Source organism: Barbus barbus (assembly GCF_936440315.1).
Source record: "Barbus barbus genome assembly, chromosome: 41".
Taxonomy (NCBI): Eukaryota; Metazoa; Chordata; class Actinopteri; order Cypriniformes; family Cyprinidae; genus Barbus; species Barbus barbus.
In genome coordinates this window covers 8,692,491-8,709,271 of record NC_136719.1, presented here as the reverse complement: position 1 = coordinate 8,709,271, position 16,781 = coordinate 8,692,491, and positions in this window count along the sequence as shown.

Here is a 16,781-nt window from a genome sequence, read left to right as displayed (position 1 = left end):
TTAGAGGTCACTGTGAAAAATTTGAAGTAGTGACTCATTTTGTTAGCAAATGAAGCAGTTCAGCTGAAATGGTTTCTCACTGTGAAAACTAAAGTCTACCATTCCCAGAAACTCTCTTGTGATCTCTGGGTCACTGACTGATTGAGCATTGCCAAAAGCGTACTCTGGATTTTGTTTTACTTGGATGAAGCGTGACATGGATCCTTTGGCCCTTGCCATAAAATGTTCATTCACTGGTTTATTTCCATTCCTTGGAATGGGGAGAGACAATAATTAAACTGTCGTTTAGAGACATAAAACAAGAATGAGGGCTCTCAAGCACCAACTGTGCATAGTCGCACAGAACAGCTTGATTAAATTACAGTCAGTAATGACTTTCACTGTTTAGAGAAAATAAACTGCATGCAAAACAGTGGCAACATCGGTCAACAAAAGAACTGATCAGCAAAACTCCTGCCAAGAGTATGTGTGTCAATTCAGGAAAATACCTCTGAACTTTCAATCAAAAGAGGAAAGGGAGAAGACTAAACAGATTCATAAAGAAGCTATGCCAATATATTTATAAATTCTTACAAAAAAGTACTGTGGAGGTTCATGGTAAAGTCATGGTATCAGATGGTAATACTATGGAAGGAAAGGAAAAAATGTTGTTATATTATACTATTGTCACGGTGCACACACGAGGGAGGAACCAGGAACACGCAGACGAGGATATAAACTCAAATAACAGACTTTAATCATGACATCAGGGCAGGACAAGGCAAGGTAGACATCAACAGGAACACCGGGGAGTAACGAGTAGACCAGAAGAAATCTAACTGAACAGACAGGACTAATATACACAGGTAAATCATAGATAACAAGACGTACACGGCTAGACAAGAATTAACTAATGATGACACTTAACAAGGACAGGAAACAAACCACATATGGACACAAGGGGCAGGAACACATGACACACACGACAGAACCCTGACAACTATATTATATTATATTGTATATAGCATGTGGCAAGGTGTAAGGAACATCACTGACTATAAGCAGAGCAACAGTCATCCATCCTCCACTGACCCCTCCCTTCCTGATCAGCTAAACACATTCTTTGCCCGCTTTGAGGACAGCTCTAGCAGGAGGTCAGACCCAGATGCAGACACCAGCTTTCCAGAGAGCGATCAGCCATTCACTCTCCAGAATTATCAGGTAAAGAGAGTACTATCCAACATCAACTGCAATAAAGCAACAGGACCAGATGGCGTTTCAGGACGAGTATTGAAGGCATGTGCTAATCAGCTCACTGCAGTATTCACACACATCTTCAACCTGTCGTTACGGCAGGCCACTGTTCCCACCTGTCTGAAAACTGCTACTATAATCCCCATACCCAAAACCTCTGCTATTACCAGCATGAATGATTACCGGCCAATTGCTCTCACCCCAGTGATTATGAAATGCTTTGAGAGACTGGTTTTGTCCCATATCAAAGCATGTATCCCTCCTGATCTTGACAAACACCAGTTTGCATATAGGATCAACAGATCCACAGACGACGCTATTTCAATTGCACTGCACGCAGCTTTTACACACTTGGAAAATCCCAATAGCTACGTTAGGATGCTGTTTGTGGATTATAGTTCTGCGTTCAACACCATAAATCCAATAAAACTGGTCAACAAACTGCAAACACTGGGTCTGGGAGTACTTCTCTGCCACTGGATTGAAAGCTTTCTCAGTAATAGACCCCAGCACGTCAGGTTTGACCACCACTGCTCTCAAAACATCATTGTCAGCACTGGGGTCCCCCAAGGCTGTGTTCTTAGTCCAGCACTCTACTCTTTGTTTACATATGACTGCACCTCCTCCCACAATTCAAATACCCTCATTAAATTTGCAGACGATACAACCTTAGTGGGACGCATAACTGACAATGATGAAACTGCATACAGAGAGGAGGTCCAGATACTAACTACTTGGTGCAAGGACAATAACCTCATTCTAAATACAAAAAAAAACAAAAGAAATTATAATAGATTTCAGGAGAAGCAAAAAAACACCCCACAATGGTCTGTGTATTAATGGAGAGGAGGTCGAGCGAGTCTCAAGTTTTAAATTTCTGGGAGTGTACATTACTGAGGACCTGACATGGAGCTTGAACACCACCTGCATCATTAAGAGAGCTCAGCAGAGACTGTTCTTCCTGAGGACCCTGAGACGCAACAAGCTTCCCCGGAAGCTGCTGATCAGCTTCTACCGCTGCACAATAGAAAGTGTCTTAACATACTGCTGTACTGTGTGGTATTCTAGTTGCACTGTTGCGGACAAAAAAGATTTACAGCGGGTTGTGAAGACAGCTGAAAGGATTGTTGGCTCCCCACTTCCAAACTTGTGTGATATCCACTCAAATCGTCGCTACACACGGGCAACAAACATCCAGCAGGACCCCTCACACCCCGGAAACTACTTTTTCACCACCCTCCCCTCAGGTAGACTGAGAACTCCAAGAACACACACTAATAGGCTACAGAACAGTTTCTTCCCCAGAGCTGTGGACAGGCTGCAGAAATCATAGTAACCTCTACCAACATCACTAACATTCAGTTTCCCTATAAAACATGTACATTGACACTTACACAACATACAATATACATAACTTATATGTGCAGACAAGCTGTAACACATGGGCCAATTGCAATAACGGACTTTATGCAATAATGGCCCTTCGAATTTTGAGTGTCTTAAATGTGGTTAATGGACTATGGGCACAATTGAATGATCTCTGTGCAATAGCTTGTGTTTTAGGTTTTTTATATTTTTTATATTTTTAGAGTATTTATATTATGGGTTGAATGTATCATAATGTTAATGTGTGTAAATGTTTACTTCAATGCTGCTAATTAGATTGCTCTAACATAATTTCGTTGTATAAGCATATGCAATGATAATAAAGATCAAATCAAATCAAATTACATTACATTATTATTAAATTATTAATTATATAAAGCACATTCAATTATATAATTAACATAATATAATAATAATTTTTGTATTCATTTTATGAAATCCACTTTTGACATTTTGACTAATTTCAGTATTTATTAATTCTAACTTTTACATGCACTCTTAAAAAATAATTATTATATAATTAATGCAATAACAATTTTTATATGAATTTTATAAAATGATAATAGACTATTTGGTAACACTTTATTTTACGGTTACATCTATTAGTTGCTTATTAGCATGCATATTACTAGAATATTAGCCATGTATTAGTGCTAATTAAGCTCATATTAATGCCTTATTCTACATGACCTTATTCTATATCCCTAATCCTACCCAATACCTAAACTTAACAACTACCTTGCTAACTATTAATAAGCAGCAAATTAAGAATTTATTGAGGGAAACGTCGTAGTTAATAGTTAACAAGTGGTACCTATTCTACAGTGTGATCGACTATGTTCATAATTTGTCTATTTTTAGGTTTATTATTTCTTACTTTTACATGCACTCTTAAAAAATAAAGACATTCCCCAAAGAACCTTTCATTGAACAGTTCTAAAAGAACATTCTAAATTATAAATTATTCCACAGAACCTATTTCCACTATAAAAATATTGTATGTGATGGAACGATTCCACTGATGTTAAAAAGTTCTTCATGGAACCATAAATGGCAATAAATAACGTTTATTTTTAGGAGTATAGTGTTATGGCTGCCAAATTTACAGTACATTTCCCTAAAACATATTTTGCTTAGCCATAGTTTATTTGAATGTTTAATTGTTTGGACCTTGTTTGGAAAGAACATTAGAGACTGGACCCTCTAGGAGCTTTAATTGAATACTGCTGTTTTATATTTTCTCTCAGGCCACTGCCAAGTCATGTAAGAAGAACCTCATGTTCCAACATCCTTCTGTCAACAGAAAAATGAAATACTCAAATAAACTCACACAGCGGGACCGACCAAATGTGAACAAGATAGGGAAATAGACCCAGAAGGGGTGTAGAGGCAAGAGTGCGGTTTAAAGCCTGTTAATTTTAGCGTAATCTTGGATAAGAATCCCTACCCATGTATCTCCGCTGTTATCTATTCTCTTATATTAGCTTGTGCACATTCAGGCACATTCCAGGGGCAAGCAAGTGGTATAAAGACAGTGGGAGGGATTTGAGAGAATGAGTGGGAGGCTTTGGGTACTCTATCCTAACACAGTCCAGCCCTGTTGCTTGTCAGGAACTGCCTTTCCCAGGTCAGAGGTCACCGCTGCTGAGAGAGAGCAAGTCTGGAAGTCTTGGTTCTATCTTTGGTCACTACTGATGCAGATTGAACACCCACCTCCTCAAACAACCTAACAAAACACTGATTACAAAACCTGAACAAACATGTTTGAAATAACAACGGCTGGATTTACACAAAAACATTCTCATGGTTTAATTTTGTTCGATGCCAAAGTGGACAATCAAGCTTGAAAATCATTTGAATCAGCAGGGTCTCACACACAGATGATGTTAAAGTGAAATCTGTGAACACATTTGGAGCTTTGTGGCTTTTGGACAATGTCTGTTAGCTCATCTAAACAGCTTAATCTGTTGTAGAACAGTAGAGATTTCTGTGAACCTTGCAGTTTCACGTCAACATAGCAATCACGACTCACACGTCAGGGTGTTGACTCACACGGCATAGCGGTCTTTGTGGTGTCATGAGGTCAAATTCCTCTGTGAAACCTCTTGGATGAATGGCAAAACGTGTCCTGAATGGAAAATATGCCCATGTGCTCCAAAACAAATGCTAAAGAGACAGAGGTGTACTTTTCAGAAGTGTCTTCATGCGTTGTAATATATTACAATATTAAACTGCACAGACCACAAAGTGCTCATTCACTTTGAGTGGACGAATTCATCCTCATATTCAAAATTGATCCTAAGTGTTTTAATACAAGTACATTTATAATTTTGTTTTATTTTATATTTTACTTTACTTTACTATTTTGTTATTTATTGGAAAGTCCATTCATTAACATGTATTTTTTATTATTGAACATAAAAATTGATCAGCTTCCAAGTAAGCAAAAATAAATAAATAAATACTTTAAGTGCAAACCATGTAACACAGGGACGCTTTCTCTCCAAATAAATGCTAAAATGTGCAACAAATCATGATCATGCTAACAGAATAAATTTTTAAATATTTAATTTTACTAAATAACAAACAAGGTAAATCATTTGACATACAGTAGGCCAATTTTGTTTATTTATTATTTTGGTGTGTTTGATAAAGCCTTAATGGGATGGTTTACACAAAAATAAAAATTAGTTACTCACCCTCATGTCTTTCCAAATCCTTAAGACCTTCGTTCATCTTCGGAAGACAAATTAAGATATTTTTGATGAAACCCGAGAGCTTTCTGACCCTCCATAGACAGCAACACAACTACCACGTTCAAGGACCAGAAAGGTAGTAAGGCCATTGTTAAAATAGTCCATGTGACATCAGTGGTTCAACCGTAAAGCTACGAGAATGCTAAGACTGTCTAAGACTGACATGGAAGAGAAGAAATTGTTGAATAAAGTCATTATTTTAGTTTTCTTTGTGCACAAAAAGTATTCTCGTAGCTTCATAAAATTAAGGTTGAACCACTGATGTCACATGAACTATTTTAATGATTACCTTTTTGGGCCTTGAACGTGGTAGTTGTGTTGCTGTCTATGGAGGGTCAGAAAGCTCTCGAATTTCATCAAACATATCTTAATTTGTGTTCTGAAGATGAACAAAGGTCTTATGAGTTTGGAACGACATGAGGGTGAGTAATTAATGACAGAATTTTCATTTTTGGGTAAACTATCCCTTTAAGTCCAGTTGTCAATAAATATTAATTAAATATATAATATCAACTTTTAAATGCTACAATTACTCATTTTATCTAATATGCTTTCCTTGTAAGCATTTTTATATGCAGTGCTGGCATTGATGGATTTTTGTATCCAATCAAAAAGAAAATAAATGGCATCCCTATCACTGACCCCAGAGCCCTCAAGACTCAGTCTGGATTGTCTTTTGCTGAGGTGGAACTTCCTATAGAGCAGGACAAAAACATTAACAGGAACCAATTTTCAGAGGTTACCCCCTATCTTCCTGTATTTATGGAAAAGTTAACAAGCACACACACATGGAAAACCAGGGGCAGAATTAAACCTTGGCCTTCTGGCTTGAATAATAAGATGGTGATTGAGAGTGAATGAAGAAATACAATACAACTACTACAGCTTGGAGCCTAATACTACATCCACAGCCAAACACACATTGATCTAAAGTGCTATACCGTGAGTCATGTACAATTTTCAGCTCATTCCCAACAACTAATACCTGAGACATACGCTGCTGATACATGGTCTTCACACTGTCTGTTCACTTTCATACTACTGTGCCACTCTCCACAAACATATGAGGTATTTCTCTGACCAGAGAAAGAGCCATGAGCATTGAGGCAGAGGAGAGAGGTCATGGGGGTTGCCAGATCTAAGCCAAGTCCTCCATAATAGCTGGTTTCAAATGGTCTCCATGTTGCATCTCTATTTGTTTTTGAGAGAGCATTTGAGGTTGGGTGTTGTTTTGATGTTTCTCACAAGCACGCATTATAAAAGCATTATTGTGAGACAATTACTTAGCTTTTAAAAACAGCTTGTATAAGTTCTTCATTAGTAATTGCATAACCTAGCATGAACTAATAAAGAGCAATATGTTTTTGCAATATTTATTAATTGTTGTTAGTTTGTTTAAAAATATACTTGTTCTTTGTTTGTTCACGTTAGTTTACATGCCATTTACTAATATTACCAGATATAACTTTTGATTTTAAAAATGTTTTATTATATGCTGAAATTGATAAATACTGCAGAAATATTGTTCATTGTTAGTTGTTTTTAACTAATGTAGTTAACTAATATGAATAAATAAAACCTTATTGTAGAGTGTTACCGTTTTAATTAATTAAAAGGAAAGCTGAATTAAAATTAAATAGCAAAATTCGATGAAAAACTTAAACAAAAATGTTGTCTTGGTAACTATCTGAAATAAAATAGATTTAAACTGAAGTCCTAAAATTATTCAAACTAAAACTAAAATAAAAATAAAGCTAAGCATAAATATAAAAATTGAATGAAATGACAAAAGCACATACCAAAATTAACAAATTCAAACTATTAATACTGTTACTGTCAGAGAGTCACCACAGTCACTGCAGTCTCCACTAACGACACTCACCAAATCCCAATCCCCTCATTTCTAATCATCACCTGACATCACTATATCCCTGCACTCCTCCCGTTCACTCACTGGGTGCTTCTCAATATCCCTCCTCGCTTCCTCACTCCTCCGTCCTCCATCCTATGACCCGGAAACCGATCAAGCTTAGCCATCTTGAAGGACATCTCAATTCTCTAATTGCACCGTGAGGAGGCGAGGAACGAGGAGTGAGGAGCCTTCCAAAGGAGCTATGAGCGAGGATACACAGGTGTATCCTATGCGGAAGTCTTTTTCATCGAAAAACCTGACGCACGTGTAAATTCTCCTCCCCCTTCTCATCTGTTGTAATAATTTTTAATTTATATTTTACCTTTGCAATTTAAATAAACCATACATGTCATATATTTCAACAGGGCATCTTGCTTTATTAATGTTTATTTTGAAAGTCTTAAAAAACAAACTTTAACAACATAAGGGCAGATCCATTTTGCGCAGCTGATGACGCTCTAAAGTGATGCTAAAGGGAGTGAGGATATATCATTTCACTTGATTCAATTCCTCCATCCTCGCGTCTTTTATGTGCATCCTTCCCTCGTATCCTGAAGGGGTGGAGCTAAGATGCGAGGAAAGGACGCAAGGAAAGGAAACGAGGATGCACAAATAAGAATTGAGAAGCACCCACTGTCTGGTCTCAAACATTCAATGTTGACTAACCTGACCCACTTTTGTCTACTTACCAGTTGCTCCGGTGTTCCTATCCCTGTTCTCCACCGCTCCAGTTCTCCACCATCTCCACGCTCCGCTGTTACCTTCGGATCCCCTGGAAAAGGAAAAAAGGACATTCACACTCAGATAAGCCCCTAGAGACATTCCCATTCCCCGCCTGCTTACCTTGACATTCTGCTCATCTCATTCACCTCTGCTGCTTCTCAATAAACCTGTTGATTGTTTTGCACTTACCTCTGTGTCCTGTGTCTATCTGCTGACAGTAAAAGTATATATATATTTTAATATTTATTTATTATTGAATGATTATAATATTTATTATGATTGATTATTATATTAATATTTTGATTTAAATAATCATAATAATTTAATAATAAACGGTATAAATATGTAACTAACTTTAACCTTAAATTGCTCTACAATGTTTGTGCTAGAGGACTGAGTAATATCTCAAATCATGCAACTTTAATATTTTTATAAGCAATTCATGATTTTCACCTGAAGTGAAAAAACAAAACAAAACGAATAAAAAAACAAAAACATTTACCAATAACAAGTGAAGGTCATAAGCCGTATCTAGCAAAAAGTATATCGTAGACACTTGTGTGTGGGCACTTTTGTTAGTAAACTACACCATAGTAACTGCACTGCGATGTGTTTAAACCCCATTAGAACGTATTTGCAACCATACTGCAATACCCTAGCAACCAACCAGAACACTGTAGTATTGTGGCGGCGTAAAAATCTTGTGTGCTACATAAAATGTAGCAGGAATATTTCAGAAGTGGCGAAAGCAGCACAATGTGTGTCTGTTGTCACTGTCTAGAACCAAACGATGAATCATTCCAGCAAAATAAAAAAGGAGTATCCCATGCCCTGCTGCTGTGAAACATCATTATACAGTGGTCTCTCCAAGAATGCTGGCTAATAAGACTGTGGGGTCCCAGCCAGATGAATGCAACACTGAATCTTCTGACAGGATTTTTATGACCTTATAAAAAGGGAAGAATCCAGATATGGTGAAGATGCCACTGTTCACATAAATGTCACAGCCATGAACGAAAAGTCTTTTCTAGTGTGTTTCTAATTCATCATTCAACACAAAAGCTGAAAATATTCTCTCACTCATAAGTCAACATGTCTTTCCATGTCTCCACACACACATAGTCTTCCCGTCTTCCCTAATTTAAGAGCTACTGAGTGTGAGTGAACTGCTGTGGGCCTTTGAGAAGAACACAGTGGTTCTTTTCATTCAGTGAGTGTTTCTCACCTCTCTTCATCCGTTCGGTCTATTGTAAAAGCTCAGTCTCAGTACGCTGGACATTGTAAATGAGCCTCTGTGCGCCTCTGCGCTGCTGTTACAGAAGACGTGCAGCTGTAGGGCCTACGCCGTTGTGAAATGTGGTGTGTAAAATTCACAAGAACTTTCCAAGAGCTGCAGGGGTGGCGTGATAAAAAAAAAAAAAAAGAAGCAGTATGAAGGGGAAAGTTGTTTCCTGCTGCCTTGGGAATATATTCTTGGAGCTTGTTTTACGTAAGAGGGGGGATGTAAAGCGCTGCATACAGACTTGGTGGGTGATAAAAGTGGTGAAAAAACCCCTACAGACTTACACTGAAGGGGAAATCTGATGCATATCTATGGATAGAAATATCATGAAGACTTTCGATTGGGATCTTTGGACTTTAGCGAGTAAACAACAGCCTAGAAAACCCTAGCGACTGTATATCAATAAACACTGAGTGGAAATGCAAAGCAACAGCTGTAAGCCATAGCAACAGCGTTATTGTTGACGTCATAAACGATAACCATAAAGAAAACTACTTCTGCACAATACTATTCTATTTATTATAGGGTAAAATCTATTTACAATTTAAATGCTCGAGGTCTTTAACGTCGGATGGATTCTGATTGGCTGTTAATATTTTAATAATTTATCATCTTGAAAAAAAAAAATCAATATTGATTCCAACAATATTGTTCCTCTGTGCTGATATTGTTATAGCTGTGCTGTGGACTATTGTCCTAAATTGAAATTTCAATAACACTACCCAAGAACAAAAACACATAATCTATTCTATTAAGGTGCGATCACAGAATTTTCATTTTCACAGAAAAATCCAGTCATTTCAGTAGGAATGCACACAACCTGTAAAGGGGTGAAAGATTTCCTCATGCAGATTTCACAACAAGTTCAAGTTTCACTAACAGAAAAGTGCTTGCTTCAAAAACACAAGTTATGAGTTATGTAAAATTTTACTAATGTGGCTGCACTTTAGGGTTTGTATACACACATACACAGACCTCAACTATTTATTGTACATACAAACAGATCATCAGTACATATCTTTATGTGTGTAAATGGGGATGCGCATGCATTTTTGCACGTTATCTAACATGCTCAAAGTGCAAAAGAATTTTATGAGACACAGGATGACTGAGCCACACACAAAGCATTTCCCCTCACTCTCCTCCTCCCAAATCTGATCCTACTGAGAAGCAGAACAAAGAGTTGGAGGAATGTACTGTGCAGGAATCAATGCATCTTAGTCACACTAGCAGACATCCAGTAAGTGCCCCCACCCTTTCTTACTCCACCTTTCCCACCACCTCCCCTTCTTTTGATCTGTCTGCATCCCCCATCTCTAACTGACTGCTGTCTGTTCTGCTGTGCTGTTTCAGATCTGAGGAATGTGTCAGACACCTGCCATGTGTTTTATCAGGTGCTGTCACATCTGGAACATTCCGTGCATCTTGTGTTTTTTTGTCCACGCCTGAATGTGTACGAAATAAAGCCAGATCATGTGTCCAGCTCAAACTGCATCTCATACTTTGTGGCATTTGTAGTTTAAGACAAGGAAAGATTTCATGCTTCAGGTTGCAAGATTGTTGAAGAACAAAACAAAACATAATGGTACTTTCTGGCATTAGAATCACAGAGGAAAGTTGGTTAACCTGTTACCCTGCGCCCCTATTTTTGAGCATTTTGTAAAAAACGATATAACCAAATAAAAATGTCTGTAGCTCTTGAACCCTAAGGTCTATATTTAAAAATCTGGTGTTGTTTGAAACTAGACACTTGATCCTTTGTTACTCTAGAGTCATAATAACTCAAAATTAGTATAGCAATAGAGTAAAACAAGGTAAAATATACATGAAATTGACTCGCGATATGTTTTAATGAAGCTCACTAAGGGAAAAATGGATGAGACTTGCATGCCAAAGGCCTGAAAACACCATAAAGATAAAGCTGAACATCTGACCATGTTTTGACTCAAATTTGAGGATGATACTCCCAAAAATGTAGTTTCTGTAAGCTTTTATTTAAAAAAAATCTAGGCGTCCTTTCAAAAAAGCCATTTGGAGACCCCAAATAGACACTTTGTAAACAAATGTCCAAATGAGTCAAAACTACATAATACATATATGTATATCAATTCAGAACTGCTCTGCCCACCAAAACACACAATAAAAAACTATTTCTGAACAGCATTTGTAGTGCTGACTCATTTAGTCATTTGGTTAGTCTACAAATGGCATTTTTGAAAAAAAAAACGCCTAAATATTTCCTGAAATAAAATATGAAATAATAAATTTTTTATAGGTAAAGACTTACAGAAAGTACATCTTTATGGTATTTCATTTCAAGAAAAGCTTTGGAAAAGTCATTTGGATATTTTATTTCAAGAAAAGTCTAGGAATCCTTTCAAAAATGCTATTTAGAGACTCCATAAGACACTGCATACTACATATGTATATCAATTCAGAACTGCTCTACCAATGAAACCACAAAAAAACACAAAACTATTTCAGAATTTGAACATAACTAAACAGTCTTTATTCTGAACAATTCCAATAATGAAAACAGTGAACCAAAACAGATTTGATCATTTTTGAACTAGTGAAAACACAAAACATGCAAAATACATTGTTTTTACAACATTTGTATTTTTTATTTATTTTATATGGTGAATATTATGAATATTACTATTTTACTAATATAGTAATAGATTACTATTACTAATATTACTAAATAATAATAAAAAAAACTATTTACAGTATTTACAGTGGAGGAAGACGCTCTAGCAGCCACTAAAATGGTTTTTTTCTGACCATCTGGATTCACCAGACCTCTGAAAAGACAGGAAAGAGTGAGAGAAAAAGAGTGAGAAAGTGTGTAAGCAAAACAAATCAAACTTGCAACACTGTTTACATTTTGTACACACACACACACACACACACGCGCGCACACACACACAATACTCGGGACATACCCACAAACAAACACACCCACACGAACAAAACTCATGTAATCCCCTCATATTATCCCTCTCCGTTGTCATTTTTAGAATCTAAAACAGCTAACATGAAACAAAAGCTGCAAATAACTACATGATAAACACACAAACATTCAAGAGGAGGGTGGAGACACTTACGTGCTAATGCTATCCACGCTTCCCAGCGATCTCCGTGCGTTTTCGGTTACTAAATTAGCCATTTTGTCTCCCCACGTCCTCCAAAACACCACCAAACGCCACAGAAACTCTTCTCAAGTCGAAGATCCATGATGGAGAGATTCAGATGTGAGCTTTGGACAACATCTGTTCGCTGATAGCCAGTCTGTGTAGCGCTGCGACGCCATTATGTGTACGCTTCATGCGTAACCCGAGAGCGCACGAAAACACACGGACAATACGCCGAGCTATTCTCTAAACAATCTTACGTAAACTATTCAAACTGTCAATCACTGTAAACGTCCTTGTGGTTGGCTAACACTTCCATCCATCAAAACTGTGCTGGCGAGGCATTGGCTGGCTTCAAACACCCCTATTGTGATGTGTCCGGATTGACACCTCGCTGACCCATTCACGGACGCGCTTACTGTCCCGGGTTATAACAGCTCCTGCGATTGAAGGAGAGAGACGAGGGAGGGCTATTCTTACTCGGAAGAGACGATTCTGCTGGAAATAGATGGCGTTTCAAAGCTGGAATCCGAATTATAATCGATATTTATTGGAAAATGGACGCTATCGATAACTATAACTCGAATCGCTTATGTAAACAAAGGAGGATCTATCGTGTTTTCCCCTATTTTTTCGTTGTTTTGGATTAAAAAGTGGATGCATTTTGAAGAGTGGACCCTTCTCTTGAAATGTATGCTGGTGTGTCTTGGAATAGTCTGAGCTGACCAGCGCTATTGGCGATCAAACGTGAGTACTGCGGTTCGCTTTGTTCATTTTAAATGGCCGGTCTTTCAGCATTTCTGTTAACCCTTTCCTCTCTGGTGTATTGATTTCAAAAACAAGCTCAGATCGTTAATCTTGAGTGTTTTAGCTTTCAAATGATATATAGTTAATGATAATTGATTGAATATTGTTCTAAAACAAAGGTAATAAAAAGCCCGACCACGCCCGACCACGCCCTTCCGGCCCGCCCACGGGCCGATGCGGGTTAACAGGTTAAAATAAAATAAAAATTAAAAAATTATATAAAAATATTTATATTGATAAGCAAACAAAATTGTTTTAAAAATAAGATATGCCACACCTACCAGATTCAGCCTGACTCACTGAGTGACACTTCATGACTATGTCAATGTTGCAGGCAAACAGTTTTTGGAGTATGCTGATAAGGTACTGGAAAAAAATATTTGGGTAGCGCCACACCCTCTGTGTGCACGGTTCAAATCATCTGCCTTGACAGGAAAAAATTATCTGATTTCATGTTAAAATTATCATGTTTTTTCAAACAGCCAGCCTGGATGATGGTACATATTACTCATAAATGGTTATGACTATGGCTGGAGTTTTTTTTATGCACAGCTGGCATCAGAAATGCATGAAAACCGGCACTGAGCCCAGTGTATTTCACATGCAGACGCTTTGAGGACTGAACTGTCTTCTGATCATCGTATGACTTATGAACCTAGTCTAAACCTCCACCATGATGACATCAAACCAAACACTATGTGCTGAACATGCAACCCCGTTGCTCTGGATAAAAGCAGGCTCTCTTTAATCTAACCACTGCGAGGTCTTTCACAAAATTTTAGAGCAGGGGGCTGAGAAAACATCTCACAAATTTTATAAACAACTACAAGTTTTTATTTAAGCAACTAATTTTAATGATAAACTTATGGACCAAAATGACTCATTCATTACTTCAAACGCATGTTTATACAATCCATGAATAACACTCAGACCCACCAACCTGCTATCTAAAGTGTAATTTGTTCCTGTGATGACTAAGCTGAATTTTTAGCATCATTACTCCAGTCATGAGTGTCACATGATCCTTCAGAAATCATTCTAATATGCCGATTTACTGATCAAGAAACATAGTATCAATGAAAACAGTTGTGCTGGTTAATACTTTTGTGGAAACTGATACATTTTTCAGGAATCTTTGATGAATAGAGTTGAAAGTTCAACAGCATTGACTTGAAACAGAAATCTTTCGTAACATTATAAATACATTTACTGTCACTTTTGATCAATTGGATTCATCCTTGCTGGTTAAAAGTGTTATTTTCTCTCTCTTTTTTAAAGGTAGTGTACAACAAAGTTGTGTTGGTTTTGTGATTCTAGATGAGTTGTCAAGGGATAAGCAGCAGTTACTGTCTATCCTTTGTGTTGTGATTGAAAGGATTAGATAAACAAGTTCTTTCATTCAAAACGCCATTACGAATGCAAGACAGTTCATTCAAACAAACTCCAGGCAAGATATTTCAGATGATGATAACTCAACAGATTATATCTGACAGCATCAAAGTCAACCAATAAACCAATAAATAGGCCAGATCCGCCTGCTCAGAGTTTAAAAGGCACTTTCTTGAACTATACTTAGTACGACATACAATGTGGCATATAATGAAATGACATCAGTAGCATCAGTTTTTATCTGAATTGAGTTTGCTTTGTTGAGTAATGTAAATGAATAGTAATCCCTATATTTAGTCATGGGTGCTATGTCAACGGATGTACATACACACAATGAGCACATTTCAAACATGCCCATATACGGCATTCATGCTTTCACCTGATAGTAAAATGACTCAGTGCTCAGGTGACCCCTTCCCGCCCATATTAGATTATGCAATGTGACCGGCATTTCAATTTTATTTCCTTAAGATTCCCATTACAATTGTAATGCGCAAACAGATCACTTATCCTTCATGTTGCGGGCAATATTTTCTTTTTAAGAATTATGAAGTCTTTCAAAATTCTGTGAAAGTGCATGCATGTTTGTTTTTGCAAATGTTCTTTTTTTTTGGGAGGACACACCTTAAATCCAAGATGAGTTATGACGGGACCACCCGCTTGTTTTGTCATGCCTCCATCATACCTTGCAATAATCTCACAATCTTCCACAAGGGTGGAGTGTGGGGGATCTGGCAACCCACATCACTGATTACATTATGATTAGGAAAAATGATTAAAAGATTACACCCTGCACACACCCTGAATTGGAAAGAGAGCAACAATGCCATATAAAATGATTTACATTTATTTAATGGTTGTGCATTATTAAATATTGGTAAAATTTTACAATAAGGTTCCATTTGTTCAGATCACTTAACTATATTAGTTCATTTCTACATTCACCAATGCATTGTTGAAATCAAAAGTTGTATATATGTTAATATTATTTATTGGACCAGAGCTATCATGAACTAACAACGAACAGTTGTTAAAAATAAACAATTTTAAATAACAATAATAAATAGTAATTTAATAAATAACAATTTTTAAAACTAAAGATTATTAAATACTTTAACAAATGTATTACTTATTGTTAATGTAAGTTAATGCATGAATTACCATTAACTAATGGGATCTTATTTTAAAATGTTACCTAAATATTTTAAAAAGTCACTACATTATGATTAAAATGATAAATAATTCCATTATAGTACCATACAAGAAACGTCTGAATGTTTTTATTCAGATAAAAATCAAGTAAACTTCATAAAATAGTACTACTTCATTCATTATTGAGTTTATAGCCTCTTTAAAAACTGATACAGCAAAAATAATAATTTTTTGTATAAATAAATAGACAACAGCAAACTGAGAGCCTGTGATTGTGAAATGGGCTCAACAACATTGATCTGCATTCTTTCACATCAAATTCCTCCTGTGCCCTTCCAGTCTCAAACAAACACATTCCTACACAATGGATTAGGGAGGATCGCCACAGAACACATACACGGCCAAACGCTCACACAATCTAGCCTTGCTCTATTCAGACTGGCCTGGGACAGTTTTAGGGCTGTTTATGAGATCCTAAGATTCCCACAGAATTAATTTATAGGAAAATGCTTTTCAAAAAACAAAAGGCCAGTTTGTCCTGTGTTTGAAAACACACATAAAAGCCTTTATACCACTGACATTTTTTTGAGCAGTTTAAATCTCTTGTGTATTTCCAAAGTTAGCTATTTCTTCCTGTAAATTATAATGCAACCTACAAACCCAAAGGAAATCTTTTGGGAATGTGGGCACAGTATCAGCTTTCTCTTCTGAAGCTCATCTTTGTGAAGCTTATTTCAAACAGGTATGGATCTAATCCAATGTGTGAATGGTACAGGGGGGTCCAGATAGGTTTCAGTGATTAGCTCATTTCTTTGTCCGTACATGTATGTGTACTCAGGAGCCAGACTAATTGTTCCTTTGTTCAAACATCCTTTTGCAGGCGTGGCAGTCAGGAAAATCCTTTCGGTGATCGGATATCACAACTAGAAAATCGTGATAGACTAACCCTATTTTCTCTGTTCATTTTTTCCAGTTTTTCCAGTGCACTGGTTAAGTGAAAAAGATGA